The 13670-nt window shown below is 42.6% G+C and overlaps 1 protein-coding gene across 7 annotated transcripts in view; it reads left to right on the top strand.

Annotated features, from left to right (window-relative positions):
• The window catches only part of add3a (adducin 3 (gamma) a), a 132819-nt gene that overhangs the window by 35798 nt on the left and 83351 nt on the right, over positions 1 to 13670 (top strand). For 3 of the 7 annotated variants that reach the window (XM_037765301.1, XM_037765302.1, XM_037765303.1), the window contains exon 1: positions 4114 to 4447. The exons of 2 other annotated variants lie outside the window; for them this stretch is intronic. The gene's annotated coding sequence lies outside the window, so the exon portion shown is untranslated. Of the gene's footprint in view, positions 1 to 4112; positions 4448 to 13670 lie in introns of those variants that run through there. 2 more of the 7 variants (XM_037765298.1, XM_037765304.1) reach the window with 1 other exon arrangement.

Genomic DNA, 13670 nt, shown 5'->3' with positions numbered 1-13670 from the left:
ATGCTGTCAATGGAGAAAATTATGTTTGCCTCCTCAGACATGGTCGGCTGCTCTGGGATCACTTATTTTGAAGGCTAATACAGCTAGTCATACAATACAGCTGTTGTTGTTGATCTGTTGATACGTTTCCATGCTCAGAGGTTTAACCTGATGCAACTAGTCTGTCCCAAGGTTGGCGTATTCATCCGCCTGAGTGTGGACGTGGTTTTTCAGCCAGAGGTTTCAGTTTCTAAAGTCCAATTTGCTGCTTTTGTGACATTCAGCAGCAGGTTGTGACAGCGAGATACAGAAGCAGGATCACACATACATGTGAACACACTTCGCTGTCCAGTTGTTGAGTCTGCATTGCTGTGTTGACCAATGTTATAATGGAAGGATACTGACAGACAAGAAGCGCATATGTACATAGTAGAATTACCAACCAGCATAGATCTACAACTTCATACTGAGTTTAGAGCTCATCCTACTCTACTTGAGCTATATAATTAGTTACCTATGAGTGCTTATTAACATACAGTGTGCATACACCCTCTATGCCATTTGCAAAGTGCACGGCTCCACTCCATCTTCCTTCTTCGTCTCCTTAAAGGAGGTATTGTAGAAAGTTACGACAAGCAATGCCGCTCATAAATAATCTAGACGTGCATCCCTTTTTAACCCGTGGAGACTGCCGGGCCCCTGCACATTTCACTCAAATATGTGCTAATGTTAGACCATGCAGGCATCCAGCAGGAGGCCAGAGGGTGAGGTTTATTCTGGGACAGGTATGCACCGTCTGAGAGAGATGGAGGGACACGGTGAGAGTGGATGTGGTGCTGCTTCTCGTGGCTTTAATATGCTGTTTAATAAATGCATGTGTGAGGTGTTTTTATATGGAGCATCTTGCCATCAGTAAGGCCTTCTAAGGTCATAAGGCTGTGCAGGTTTTGCGATTTTTCTGCAAACGTGAGCCAACACTGAGGATGCCGTTTATTCCAGGGCAGCTCCTTCAACACACCACAACGAAATAGTTTCCAGTGTGGGAGATTCACTGCTTTCAGCCCCGTCTAGGGATTGATCCTCCCGTCCTGGACGCAGTTTGACAAACATAAAACCACACTCACCGCACAGACAAGCAGAATAAGCAGGGAATCCCTGCCACTTAGAGATTGACAGCTGCAGTAACTTGGCCGGAGTGTGTCTCCCTATAATCCTCCCCGTTTCAGCTTGAATAATTGATTCTGAATTGATTCAGGCTCAGCTGGCTCACTTGCCTCATGTGCCGTCTATGTATTTTTGCTTCCTGTAATTACTGTCTGCCTTGTTTCTGTGCTAGTCAGCAATAAAGCCAAGGTCTTACCCTCCAAATGGAAGCGTTTTCGAGGAAGCTGCAATTCAAATTTAATTTGCGATTTGTTTGTTGCTCTGACTGACCATAAATCACACACACCGACCATTTCTTTACACAAGGGAAGTTAAATGTCTGCCGATGCTCATTTAAACTCTTCTGAATATAGTTCTGAGAAATCTAAAGACTCTTGGAAAATGATTTTCTTCAATATCAATCTTCTTACAATCAGTTGAGAACCCTCTAATGAAATGAGGTCCATAAAAGCCTGTGTGCTTTGATTCCCTCTGGTGAGAGTGCACTTGCTTATTGCTTAATGCAGGAGAGTTGTTAGGGGACATGGAGGGAAGAAATGTGAAGGTGCCTCCACAGTTGAACTTTGCATGGACAGCCGAGTCAGTTTGAAGTCAACGAGCGAGCCTTTCACATACTAATTTAATGTCATCCCTCTGGCCTCTTTTTATTATCAACCCAGTTAATAAGTTGATCTAACCGCGACAATGTGACACAAACATATTAATTATCTGTGTCCCCTTAAATCTGTCAATTTTTTTTTAAGGAAACATAGTCCGCACAATGTCCATCAACAAGAAGCATTTAACATGTTATCATTCACATGTGTGTTTGAGCTCATCTTTAAAGGAATAGTTTGACAATTTGGGAAATATGGTTATTCAACATCTTGGTGAGCAGCCTGTTGGCACGCAAAGGCGTATAAATGCCACAATAATGTGCGAGGCGTTTAGCGTGCAATAAGTACGCCCTTCTTGATTTCTTGGTGGCCGGGTGGGGAGATGAATGGGCCAAACAAACATCGGACTTTTAACCAGGAGACCCGTGTTTGAGAACGTTGTTGCCTGGTGTTACGTTTTGTAAGTTACATTAGTGACGACTCTCACGTGTTTTTTATTGACGTTTGTGATGTGTTTTCTGTAGTTGTGTTACGTTGTTTCCGTAGGTGTTTTACTTACTTTATTAACTTATTTTAAGACGTTTCCCCTTACCCTAACTAGGCGTTTTTTTCTTGCCTAAACCTAAGTTAGTGTTTTTTCTTGCCTAAACCTAACTGCAGACGCTTGCGAGGCTTACAAATGGCACACGAAAAGGCTAAAATGCACACTCATGACACGCGGAATGTCCTTGTAATGTCGTGGTATTTACACGCCTTCCTGTGAGTCTGGGTTGAACTGAGAGTGAGACAAAGAAGTTGATTGCACTTTCATGCCGTTATGCTAAATATTAAGGGAGAGCCAGTAGGCGGTTAGCTTAGTTTAGCTTAGCTTAGCTTAGCTTAGCTTAGCTTAGCACAAAGACTGGAAACAGCCAGTCTGGCTGTGTTCAAGCATCAGAACCAGAACCTCAAAATACCACTCATTACCAATTAACATGTTATATCTGGTTTGTTTAATCTGTACAAAAACAAGTTGTTATGGGGTGTTATATGCCTGACTACAAAAACTATCTGTTTCCTTCTTTATGCTAAGCTAACCGCCTGCTGGTTCTCCCTTCATATTTAGCATAAGGGAATGAAAGTGGTATCGATCTTCTCATCTCAAGGTCTTTGCACACCAAGTTTGTGTTTTTCGCATGCGTTTTTTAAATCCGTCATCCGATAAAAAACACAGAAACCTTGCACACTGAATCCGATGCGTTTTATTATTTTATTTGTTGAAAATTTGCAATAGGCCTACAAGACAAAACCAAATTAATTACGTGTGTACAAACGGGGCTAATGAATGAATGAAATTAGCAAGAAGCTGCCGTTTAGCTGCTTAGAGCACGATCATGACTGTTTAGTCTTTCATACATCCTTTGTTTTGCAACCATCTTTGATTCTAAGCTGTTCTGCAATCACCTGCCACATCTATCTTTAAATTATCTCTGTATTCTTTTATTTCTTTATCGTAAAGTGCTTTGTGCTTGGAGATGGAGTGAATGTTTATCAGATGCCATTTTGGACGATGACGTCTGCACGTACGGTGGCTCTGTGTGGTCAAACACTCGTCTTTGGCTTTTGAAGGATGCGGAAAAATGCTAAAAAATCAAACCAGTTCTGAAAATTTTAATGATGGACAAAAGTTTTGGAGTCAGTATGTAAACGTGAGTGAAGTAATGTTTATTTTTAAAGGTATGACAATTTTGGACGAAAAACACGGCTCACAAAATATTCAGCGTCTTGATGTTTTAAGCAAATGCCCCAATTTCTAAATACCAGCAGCTCCTTTCTTTCTTTGTTTTGGGCAACCTTCTCCTCCAAACTCTTTTGTGCGGAGGTGAGATTCCTCACATGAGGAGGTTGTTAAGCTGCCATCGGGGGAAAGTGCTGGATGTCTTTTGGAGGAACAATGAGGAGGGAGGGACCCCTTTAGTGGAGGGAAAGTAGGGGAAGGCTCTCTTGTCAAACCTTTGCTGAAAGAAACTACGGTATTTTTCTTTTTGTCTCGCCAAGGACTTTGGAAAATTTAGCAACAATGATGGAGATGAGGAATTTGAATTAAAAGTTTGATCTCAATAGAAAGGAGGGAGGAAGGGAGGAAGATAAGGGGGAATGGGAGGAAGAAAGAAGAGAGACGAAGGGAATAAAGTGTTCTTAAAATCTTTAAAGGTCTTTCCGCAAACCGGTCACTGAAGCACCCTGAGGGGAAAGGAGGACCCTGTCATCTCACTCCTGTGTGTTTGTGTGTGTGTGTGAATTTAAATCAGGTTTGACCCTCCCCCTTCTTCTCCCCTCTTCTACCCTCCCACCACCATCACTGATTCCACACTCCCCCCTCTCTCTCTCTGTCTCTCTTTCTCTGCATGCTGGCCAGTCCTCTGCAGCTCATGCAGCAGATAAGTTGTGTCTGCTATCAGTGTCTCTCTCTGCACAGAACCACATGTAGCGGATCTGCTTTAGTGAGGAAGGAAGAGCACTGAAGGGGAAAAAAGGGAGATACTGTAGGAGGAGCGTGAAGGAAAGAGGGCAGCCGGCGCAACAGTTTTACACCGCTACAATAGGAGAGGCGTGTTAGAGAGAGAGAGAGAGAGAGAGAGCAGTACAAGCAGAGGACTCGCTGCAGTGCAGGTGGATCACATCTGAAGAGGAAGAGGAGGCAGAAACTCTAATTGGCTGTCGAGCAGGTTTGTAGTGCAGTTTTCTTTACAATGCTAGCTGATTGTTGCATGGTGTGCCTCTCTCTCTGTGACTGATATAATAGATGCTGTGTTCTCCACCATCAAGACTGCTATCTCACTGCTGTCTACTCTCGTTGCCTCTGTGCAGTTGTGATGTTTCCCAGAGCTGACAGTATCTGCGATATACTTTCAAAGTTTTAAGCTTAAGGATTTTCTCGGTATCTCACGCATGGCAAGTTCCAGGCTTCATGAGAAACTTCTAAGCCGGGAAGAGAATAGAAGACTTTCTGAAATAGCACGAGGGCCTCTTCCCTCCTTTCAGATTGCTTTTTACCACGGAGAAGAATAGAGCCGGGAGCTGTGAATGGGCCCCGAGATGGCTTTCTGTGTGCAGAGGAGAGGTGCCGCCCTCTCAAGTGTCAGCATGCTCAGTGGGGTTGATGGCGGGGGGTAGGTTCATGTGCTTGTAGTTTATAGCGGGGGCTGGGTTTTATGCACACATTGATAAGAGACGTGCTATATAGCCTGTACGTAGTCCTCCACTTGGTGTAACTTTTAAAAGTCTTGATTATTTTATGAAGTTATCATTATTGGTTATTAGTTTCTTCTTGTCTTGTGACTCCTATCTTGCTCTTCACCCCCCGGAGGGAAAGGTGGAGTGATACAGTCAAGTGCTTCAGTCGTTCTTCTCCTTTCATAGGTGTCTGTTTACCATCGACTGAACAGCGATAAGGAGCCGATGGGAGCTGCTCTTTTCTATTTCTGGCTGTTGTTTTCTGGGTTGTTCCTATGAAAGGCCTCCTTTCATGGTTGGATAGCTGACTGTGAGATGGGGAAAGTCTGTGGTTTGGTTTCTCTTTGCTCTTTCTGCTCTTTCTGTTATCTGTTTACGCCGTCCCTGAATGTGTTGCCAACAGTCGCTTCACTTTGCTCAATTTAATATTGCTTAAGGTGTTTTGGCGTGATCGAGGATTTGCATTCCATACTTGTTTTCTTTTTTTCTTCTTAAACCGGAAGAAGTAGCACAGAGATCTGTAACCCATTCCACTCTCCTCTGATTTTTAACATTCAACATTTGGCCACACTCTGCTGTGCACTTCATCGGATAGAGAACTGTAAGCGTCTTTTGGATTAAGGAGCGAAGTAGGAATATGAAGGGCCAAGTTGAATCTTGTTTTATGCTGCTATTGTTTTTCTGATGGGGTGAAATATTTCAATCTGAGCCAAATCTTTCTGTGCAACAAAATAAACCTTTGCACTGGCTAGCACAAAGCTTCAAAATGTCGGTGTTCACATAGAATTCACACTCTGAAGTGTGTATATTTGCTCATGTCTTACTGTCATCTCAACATTCCTCCTGACAAGCACAGCTGGAATAATTTCCCAGCTGCTGGCAAATAAAGTCTGACTTGCTGTCAGGTTCGTTGCGTCAGCGCTGAAGTGATGAAGTCTGACGGATTCACATCAGTGAAACAGACACCTGCGTCCATGGTGCTGCCTCCTGAAGGCAGAGGCCTCCTCATTGGTACACATTACTTTAAAATAGAGGTCCTATGAGAATGTAATTGATTATAACACTGATAATGGGATAGCATAAGGCTAAATGAATGTGGAAGACTGTGTATAAAACAATTTTTTTTTTTATTGTATACTTTTGGTTGAATGTATGAGCATGTTGAATCTTATTCTTACTGAAAAGCAGATTACAGTCACACTTTTCTTAATGTTTAAAATGCCTCAAAAACTCATGATAAAGAAACAAAATGGTTCATTTCAAGTGTTATTCCAGTTGCCAATATTGCAGACGTTTCATGAAGATGTAGTACATTTTGCTTTGAGACTCAACTCTGTCTGTAGAGGAGAGGATTTATCTGTGTACACATCCTGCTTCCATGGCACTCGCTGCCATGGCGATGGCCACAGTCCTCTGACGAATCCTGAATCGTCAAATCAAATATTTGTCCAGAGTTCTTTCGCAGAGAAGTAATAAAACGGGGCCTTTGCAACAGGCTTTGTTTGGTCTTCATCTTCGGGCCGTTTTCTGAGGTTTTCAAATTGTTTCAGGAATTACTTTGTGCGCCGCGGCCCTTGAAGAAAATATTGCTGCTTCAGGCCGAATGATTTGCAGTCCTGCTGGCCTTGATTTCCTCTCCCGAGGCAAACGTGCATTCATCTGAATTCAACACCGCATGCCTGCTCTCGGGTCAAGGTTTTTTTAAGATATATCTTTGTGTTAAATTAAGATGGATTTCTCAGTGTTGCGTGTGAGTTATTGTGCTCTAACCTTGGGCATGCAGTTGGATAACATTTTTAAAGTAGCCAAAAGCGGTAACATTTCTCCCACGCTGAGACCAAGGAGGTGAAGTATTGTCCCGCTGTCTCAATCAACCTCAGTGACCCAAGCACCGCTCCAGTTCCTCTCCTTATGTTTCCACTTTAGGAGGGATGATAGACCCTGTATGTTTGTGTGTATGTGTGTGTGTGTGTGTGTGTGTGTGTGTGTGTGTGTGTATGTGTGTATGTGTGTATGTGTGTATGTGTGTATGTGTGTATGTGTGTATGTGTGTATGTGTGTATGTGTGTATGTGTGTATGTGTGTATGTGTGTATGTGTGTATGTGTGTGCGTGAGTGTGTGAGTGAATGAGTGTGTGTTTACAAAGTGACAGGAAAGGGGGTGTCTTATCGTGCAAGAAATGGGTGTTACTCTTCTTCTTCTTGTGTTGTAAATCACTGGTTTATGTAATGGGATTGTGTGTGTGTCTGTGTGTGTGTGTTTGTGTGTGTGTGTGTGTGTTAAATAGCTTGGCTAGCCTGCCTGCGATTATGTCATACAGCATGGGTTCCAGCTGTCCGACTCAGCTGCATTTAATTTTGCTTTCAAGAAAGTCATCCACAACCACAGTGTGTGTGTGTCATTTATGTGTATGTGTGTGTGTGTGTGTGTGTGTGTGAGAAAACTGCATATATTTGTATGTTTTAAATTAGTGCTTAACTGTTTGTATAAAAGTACACAAAAACTCGCTAAACTCCGTGGAGCGTCACCTGTCGGCCCACGGAGCGAAGAAATCCTTGCCGTCAGATTGTGGCTGATGGAAGCTCTGAAACTTTTTGATGATTGTGATTTTGGGTCTGATTGAACTCTGCAGTCCAGCTCTAAGTTAAACCAAATGTATTTGGGCTGGGTCCCACTGAAGGGCTTAGATGTGAGCTTTGACAAAGGACTGCACACATTTCAGCTTTAATGCAGGTGCACACGCAGGGGCCCAAACTCACTGCGATCACGTTTCTTTGCAGAAAGCAAAGCATGAACCGGTAATGCCGTAATAGACTTTTTTTTTTCTTTTTTTTTTACAGTCAAGATCATTTTATTTAGTAAATACTGAATTATTTTAAAGGAACAGTGTTTAACATTCCAGGGGGATCTATTAGCAGAAATGGAATAAAATATTCATAGCTTTGTTTTCATTAGTGTATAATCACCTAAAACTAGGAAGCGTTGTGTTTTCGTTAGCTTAGAATGAGCCCTTCATATCTACATAGGGAGCGGGCCCTCTTCAGAGTCCGCCATGTTGCTCTGCCATATTTCTACAGTAGCCCAGAATGGACAAACCAAACACTGGCTCTAGAGAGAGCCTTTAGCGGTTTTACGTTACCTGAAGGCCACCGTAGTTCTATGACACGCTTAACGTAACGTGAGTCACCGAGTGCAAAACCGTGGAACCGCCAGCCGCCATCTTACTTCCATTGCTCCTAGAGTAGTGTTATTATGGTAAGGATGGTCTCTGAGCGAGGTGAACGGCGTTACCACGGTTTCGCACTCGGCGGCTCACGTTACCGCAGTCTTGGAAAGGGATGAGTGAGCGAAGGGGTACTTAGTTGGTTGCAATCTGCAACCACACCACTAGATGCCACCAAATCCTAAACATTGTACCTTTTGAAGGCCCTCACACATCAAGCCGATTGTCGGCCAGTTTGGAGCCGTCGGTGAGCGTCTGTTGATGTCTGCTTGGTGTGTCTGGACCTTAAAGTTTGATATTCCCAAGGACAACTGATCCTCAATTTCCTTTGACTTATATTGATATCAATTTTTTTGTTGACCCAGGCTGATTGACTCACTGTTGTCCTCTCCCACAGACAGTTTAACCATGACACAATCATATTTCTTAATCAGATCCTTAGAAACGGCTCCAAAGAAGAGGATTGATGTTGTGTGGTTGAATTGTTTGACTTACTGAAGATCTTGCTGCACTTAAAGTTCATGTCTGAGAGGGCAGGGAGAGAGAAACTGTACTCACTGTATCCATTGTGTGTTTCTCTGGATAGTGATATCAGTTAAATGGCTTAATGCCAATAGAAATGTCTGGCACTGTGTTGCTCTTCCTTTTTGCCCAGCAGTGGTTAGACCCTTCTGACCCCCATGCTCCCAGTCGGCCTTGACCCGCAGTGAGTTGAGGCTTGTAGGGTGAAACCAATAACATTTTGAACTTCTCCCAACACTTTTTATAGGCTGCTCTGGCGGGGTCAGAGTTCATGGGAACGCTTTGCTGAACCTGTCTTCACCAGAGCGGAAGGACCTGCTGACATGTTTCTGTCATGACTTGTCGCCAGAATTAGTTCTCACAGTTATTTGTAGAAAAAGAAGAAGAGAGAATCTCTATACACCTGTTCGACTTACTGTAGGTGCTCGATAACTTGTAACTTTTGACTCATTAAATGTTAATCAATCAAGACAATCTGCCTACTTAGGATCACATTTCTTTGCATTTTTAATACGGTGTGATTAAAAGTTGTAATTTTTCCTATAAAGGCGTGCTCAAGATTAGATCAGTTACTGAATGCAACAAAGACACTATGAGTAAAAGTTTCCACCAGATGAAATATTGGGCAATATTCACCAAAACCACAAGATGACTCAGGCCTCGGGGACACGATGCAACAGGACATTTCTCCCCCGCAGTTATGACCAACATTTACTTTCCATTATGCTTAAGTTCCTTTTGGGCTCATTTCATTCACTTTGGTTTATCTCAATCTGCAAATATTACTCCGTTACCGTGCACTCATTTGCTGTTGTACTTCAACTTTGACCCGAGGTGTCTGATGAACATTTTTATCTGCAGACGTTTGCATGTTGTTTGCATCTGATAAGTACAGTCCTCCCTTTTGTCAAGGACTGCTTCCCTCCCCGTCTTGGCAGTGATAATAGCAGACTAGTGCTGAGTCACAGGGACTCTCATGTGTCTTGCACCAGATCAGCTGTTCTTAGGGAAGAATTTCAGTGTATTTGTTTACATAAAACTGGCTTCAGGCTTTTTATTAGTGTTAGATAACAATGCTGATGCAAGCTGGTCGAGTAAGAAATCACTCGACCTCCAACTGAAGCCATTCGTGGTTTTCGGTAGCTGTGGTAAGTGTGCAAAAACAGTTGTTTTATGAGTTTTTTTATTGTAATGTTTAATGCCCAATTGACTTTCACTATAATTGCAAACAAATGCAAGGTAATAAGTGGTAATTTCTCAATTCCCTGGGATAACGCCTTTAAAAGTAGAGACTTCTGAAATCCTAATCTCTGCTCTGAAAGGTAAAAAGGAAGGGAAGTCTGTTCTTTGAGCTCTGAGAGGAAAATGAGAATCTCAAAGAAAAGGGAGAACTTTTTTGAAAAGTTATCCATTTGTTCCAGATGTGACATTTGTCTGCAGTGATTTGCAGGTCTGTGCAATGTGATGTGGGGCAGGTTGAGGGATTGTAAAAGGAAGAGTGGAGCATACGTGAAAGAGGATGTTGCTTTATTCGTCCCAGCCTTGTCACTTTCTACATAACTAAGAATCATACCAACCAACCAGCACAAACACACGTGACATCCCTGGGGATACACTGCAAAACAATACAGAACCATGTTTTTTAAAGTCCAAAAAAACAATGACTTCATCATTCATTGGGAAGCTTTTCTGCCCTGGCAAATATTGACTCTGGTGGTGAGGGGGCTGAGCACACAACCTCCCAATTTCCCCTTAAATCCCTTTCTCTTCCCTTCTTTTTTCTTCCTATCTTTTCATTCCTCCTACCCTCCCTCCTTCTTAACCAAAACCTGGAAGTCATTTGCGAAGTCAGGATGGGGTTTCTCCCGTCCAGAAGTGGATATGCGAGTACAGCTCAGTGAGGAGGGACTCTAGTTGGACGTCCCACACCTCCCATTAAGGGAATTGCATCAGAGTGAGGCAAAGATCTCAGTGCTGGAACCAGCTGTGGTTTGACGTTCTAACCAAACCTAGTTACTAAAGCAGAGATTGTGTTTACTACAGTCACAGTCTTTTTAACGATTAAAGTCTCATAAGTGCAAACAAGTACTGCAATATGTGCCAGTAGCGTTGGTGTAGAGGCATCGTAAAAGATACTGTGAGGCATGTGAGCGGAAATTGGGCTATATATATATATTATACTGGCACAGTTCACCACTACGCTTTACTCTCAGCAGGCTGTGTTGTATTATGAGTTTAACTAAAGCAAGTCAAGTGAATCCAGAAGGTGAAAGTCTAAGGTCAGGGTGTTTTAGTGGTGGTAAGAAGAAGAATGAGTTTAAGCAATTTATTCAGGCTGTTCTCATACACCGTTCATAGCTATACCTACAGAAAAGGGATGCACTGTAATTCCTACATATCCCATAAAATCAATTTGTATGTAATCCATATAATTGTGAACCAGGACGTAGAAAGAGCGACTAACGCTGCATAGGGATGAGGACGGGGTGGATAGGTGGGTCAAAAACCACCGGAATTTCGCCCCGGGAGGCCGGTGTTCGTACCCTGTATAAAACTAGAGGTCAATAAAGGATTTATGTGTCACCTAACTTCCCTACTTAAGTTACGCCACTTCTGGAGGTATTTTAAGCCAAATCACAATATTTTCCTAAACCTAAGTAGTTTCGTTGCCTAAACCTAACTAAGTTGATCTTTTCCTAAACCGAACTAAGTAGTTTTTGTCAAGTAACTTACGTACTTAAGTTATTCCACTTCCGGAGGTATTTCAACTCAAACAACAATCTTTTCCGAAACCTAACTAAGTAGTTTTATTTTGAAAAGGCTGGAGCTGAAATTGACACGTGTGTCATGTTTTGCTGGACTTTCATAGGAAAATGCACAAAAAATGAGGAATAACTTTTCGTAAGAAATCATACAAATTGTTGTATGGGGATACGTTGATTGATTTGTGCTATGTGTAAGCGTAGGATATTTCAATGGACAGCCCCCATTGCTTGTCTCGGCTTAGCATAAAGGAATTAACTTTTGAGTCACTTTTGAGGGAATCACATCCAAATCATCCATCACTCAAAGTCCTGTTCAAAGGGAAAGAAAAGAGAATTTCTCAGAGAACATCCATGCTTGACTTCCAACCTTTATCCTCTTTCTGTCTCTGTGAATCCTGTTAATCTTGTCCCTCAGCTGTAAGAGCTTCCCTTTCCTCTCGGCTTTTACATTTGTCACACAAACCGGATTAGAGCTAGGAGTTGGCTAGTTCGTACTCCCATTGTAGTTTCTCATTCTGATCTGCCTAATCAGGTTTACCGGAAAATATGCTCATTCGATATGTCTATACTCTTTGTGGTTGTCTGTACCTTTGTGCTTCTTCTGGGAAGGAGTTTTAAAGTCAGTATGTACCTGTATTTCACACACTGTAGGTAATACAGGAAAAAGGGGATTCTAAAAGTCTCAAGTGTTTTACCGTTATGGTACACTTACAGTAGAGTTAAAACAAAGGAGAACAGACAAATCTCTTGATTGCGTTGAGCCATAAAGCTGTAACATCACAACTTTTGGGGGAGTTCTATGGATCCACCCTCCAAGGCCTGCTAATCATTGTGGGCTTAAAGTTGGAGAACACAGCCCAGATTCCTCACGCATGACAGAGGACGGGGTCCAACGAGAGGAAAGGAGGGGGAGAAACTAAACCTGTAAGTGTGTGAGCCTCCCGAGTTTGTGCAAGACAGAGTGACGTATCAATTTCGTGGGTCAGGGGTTGCAATTGTGTAGATGAAATGGGCAGAAGTGCAGATTGAGGAGTGGGTGGGCGGGGAGGTTGAACAAGCCACATGTATCGAAAAAGACCAGTCAAATGAAGGGAGAAATGAGTTGGGAGCGCGAGTGGGTGGGAGGAGATGTTATTAATCTCTGTTGTTTTCCCTTCGTATTGTCATTTCCTCTGCAGCTGGTCCCGGGTTGAGAGGGAAAGAAAAACACAACTGAGGGGATCAGAAATCTAAACAGCGGTGCTGCCAGTGGGCTGGGTGTTCCCCACCGCTGACACATCTGTAATAAAACACATTGTCTGATTTCGTAATGTGCTGCTAATGAAGGCAAAGAGAAGGACGGGCAAATGATGCACGGATGTAACGCAGTCGTTACGTTGAATAAATCAGTGTAGTGAACCAAGAATTCACAAAGTTAAAAGCTGATATTCTGATACAAATTCATTAGAAATTTGGGTCAGGAATTAGATCACCAGAGTCTACAACAGACTGTTTACTTCTGAACAGTTTCTTCTTTGGTTTCTCCGTTTCTTAAATCAGCCTCAATATTTAGTGTGACAACTGGTAATTCCACAGATTTATTGCCCTACCTTGGCCCTCAACAGAGATCAACCCCTTGTCTACTCTCAGGTCAGGTCACTGGAGTCAGACCTGACAGTCTGCGGGTCACGGCCCCATTAAAACACTCTCCCAACAAGGGTTTTCCCACCTGACAGTGAGCAATCAACTGCAGATACAAACATACGCTCAGGAACAACCATGTGTGCACCAGATACTATCCAGCACTGGGGAAGAGTTAAATGGTTGGGATACCCGCTGAATGTCGTACTCTACGCTATACGCAGCTGGGCTCAGAGCTCCTGTTGCTTCACAATAAAAGCCTTCAGCAGCACACAATGTTTGGTTTATATTGAGGCCTCCGAATTCTATGCTTAGTTTAAACAAAGTGCTTGTCAGGTCAAAGGGTTTGACCTGCAACTGTTACTTCCCCGATCAATAATCTTTCCATTTTATTCTAAATTATGAACCTGTTTGTAAAGGTTGTTTAATTATGAGCACTATAAATCAATCATTGATCATCCTCCTGATGTTTAATAATGATGAGATGTCACAGCGAGGATGGTTCACATGTGATTATAATAATTAATAGTATGGGAGCGATAATGTATTCACAGCCGTGCCTAATGACAGCTGTTCTTCTACTC

The sequence above is a fragment of the Sebastes umbrosus genome, chromosome 3, assembly GCF_015220745.1.
Source record: "Sebastes umbrosus isolate fSebUmb1 chromosome 3, fSebUmb1.pri, whole genome shotgun sequence".
Lineage (NCBI taxonomy): Eukaryota > Metazoa > Chordata > Actinopteri > Perciformes > Sebastidae > Sebastes > Sebastes umbrosus.
This window is presented reverse-complemented; position numbering and strand designations above follow the sequence as displayed.